This window comes from Medicago truncatula, chromosome 2, assembly GCF_003473485.1.
Source record: "Medicago truncatula cultivar Jemalong A17 chromosome 2, MtrunA17r5.0-ANR, whole genome shotgun sequence".
Classification (NCBI taxonomy): Eukaryota; Viridiplantae; Streptophyta; class Magnoliopsida; order Fabales; family Fabaceae; genus Medicago; species Medicago truncatula.
The window spans coordinates 8,358,018-8,360,792 of record NC_053043.1 but is presented as its reverse complement, the minus strand read 5'-3'; the positions used below and the strand labels follow the sequence as shown (position 1 = coordinate 8,360,792).

Sequence of the window (2,775 nt, the reverse complement as noted above, 5' to 3'; positions counted from 1 at the left end):
CTCGGGGCACTAGTTAAGGAACTAAAAGTAGAAAGAAAATTCAAGTTTTGCATTAAAAAGAACACCATTTTAACTTTCAAAAAGTAGAATACATAATTTCCAAAATAATATTTCCTTATATAATTCCTTAACAAGTATCCCGGAGCACCGATTAACATTTCTTTAAAAGTTATCACTATCTTGTTGTTCCTCGTAATAATAATAATCCAAAGTAATAGATTATATCGCATGTCTACTTATCTCAACTCATGAAAAATGAAAATGCTAACGCACTATATCCAAAGTAATTTACTTGATAGAGTAATTTGTGATTAGGTGAGCAATTACTAATCGACTCGGACTATGGTCTCCTCTACTTGCAAGTTTGGTTATGCCTATCTCATCTCATTTAGTAAAAGTAAAATAGTCTCACTCGAATTTTTTACAAAAAATAAAAAATAAAAGTTTAACACAAAATTCCCTCTCAAAAAAAAAAAGTTTAACACAAAATTCATGATATTTAATTTGTTGGCCTATTAGCCGTTTTAGAAAAAATTTAAATGGTATTTTTAAAAGTTTTAACAAAAAATATAGATTTTTAAACAAGCTAATAATCCAGGAAAGATTTTAAAAAGGTCATATTAAGTCAAACTTAAATTAAAGTTTTTGACAGATGATAATAGAAGTTCAAACTTCATTTTTATAAACTAAGTATTACTTGTCTGACCTATTTTCACCCATAATTTCAAGTCATGATAGGCTAAAATTAACTCTCGAGTTATCCGACTCATCCTTAATATACTTTTTTTAAAAAATAGCAGATACTTTGAAACGGTCCGGTAAAAAATAAAAAGTTGTTTGCGCAAGAAAAAGTCTTATGAGACATTTTATAGTACTTGTCATGTATTTGAAAAAATGGTTTTCCTCAGTACTAATCCACCAGTAAATTAGGCTTGAGAAAAAAAAATTACTACTTAACAAAATTGGACACTCCATGGCAATGTTACATTTGTAACAATAGTAATAAAGAAATTTACAATCAGTAGAAAAGATAAATAAAATAAAAAAACAACAACTTTTGCTGTGTTTGACGGTAAAAAGAAGAATATTCAATTTGAATTCATCTATTTAACACGACACATTATTAAAAAAAAATTACATGTATTTATCGGAAAAATCACTTGCTTATTATTTTTCACCAAAAAAGTACCAGCATGGTGTATTTTTTTTGGGGTAATTTATTAATAATAATAGGAAAATAGTAAAACAAATCAACATGCGGGGATAGCTCAGTTGGGAGAGCGTCAGACTGAAGATCTGAAGGTCGCGTGTTCGATCCACGCTCACCGCATTTTTTTTTTCTTTCTATGCTTTCACGTTTTTTCATTAAAGTCTCTAGTAAAAAAATCAAGCCCAGCACACAAATAGAATTCATTAGGGCAGAGCTTAGGGTTGTACTTGGCAATAAGCATCATAGGCTATCCTCGTTCATGAAATATTATAAAATAAGTTTTTTTTTTTATGACTAAAAAAATTAATGTTTATTTTTCCATAGACTCTCCTTTTTACCTCAGTTTGGTGGAAAAAAATTGATTAGCATCGAAGGTTGGGCAGGTGAAGGGGGTTGGAAGCTTGTTTACCAATAACATACAAGGTGGAAGATAACACAAACACTTTATTTTGATGGGATCTTTAGTCGGATGGAGGGCTTTTGAAATTCAGATTTAATCGCGTGATTGTTTCGGATATGTTCCCTTTAAGTTGGAGGGAAGGTGGTGAGGCTTGGAAATAGCGGCAGAATTTGTTGGCTTGGGAGAAAGATCTAATGAGGGAGTATTGTGTGTCATTACATTCTATTGTTGTTATGGGTGGATTTGACAACTTTATGTTTCTTCAAAATACAATGTAACCAAAAGTGAAAGGATAATAATATCATCTTTGAATTAGGTTGGGTAAAATAACCTTTTAAGAATTCCAAGAAAAAAATTAAACTATATCTTATTCAGGACCGTCCCTAAAAATTCGGAGGCTCAGTTCTGGAAATGAAAAGAGATCAGTGATAAAATCAAAACGTATTTTTTTTAAAAAAGCAATGATCTATTTATATTTTTTAAAAGATAAATATAAGGTGGCGGAACCCCCACCTAACACCAAAAGCAAGAGGACCTAATTCTAATAGGCCTAAAAGGCTAAAACAAGGGGACAGAAAATGGCTGGGGGGTATTAAAAAAAAATTGGAGGGCAGTAGTACTAGTGGGTATTAAAAAAAAATTGAGGCCCATGACTGAGGGAGGCCCAGCTCTGTTGAGCTGTTTGCTTTGCACCCCCCAGAGCCGGGTCTGATCCTATTACATGAAAATTTCAACGTTTAGACTAAATTTTAGTACTGATTATAATTTGATTATAATTAAATTTACACTTTAAGATTAACCCATAAAAATTTTAAACTATATTATCAAATTATCAAAATAAAATTAACAACTTTTTCAAGCAGCTTAAGTACATGTGTTCTTAGTTGCGAAATCATAATTTATTACCCAAACCAAACTACTTCGTGTTTGATGAGTTAATAATGTTCGATGAGTTAATAGTTTGGTGACCATGTAACCCATAGTTAATTTTTTAGTTCTTTTTTTAGAGAAACCCATAGTTGGGTTATAAAAGAGTTGGTATTTATAAATGACTAAAAAGAGGAAAATATTAAAGAGTGTCTTTAGATCATTGGTTAAGAGGATAAAAATAAAAATATTGCTTTGAGAAATAATGAAAAGTGAAAAATTTAACTTTTTAAAAGTT

General features: G+C 30.4%; 1 non-coding gene across 1 annotated transcript; it reads left to right on the top strand.

Annotated features, from left to right (window-relative positions):
• The first annotated feature begins 1,257 nt into the window (after positions 1-1,257).
• Positions 1,258-1,330, top strand: TRNAF-GAA (transfer RNA phenylalanine (anticodon GAA)). The gene has a single exon. It is a non-coding gene; the product is annotated as a tRNA-Phe (tRNA).
• The last annotated feature ends 1,445 nt before the right edge of the window (positions 1,331-2,775 follow it).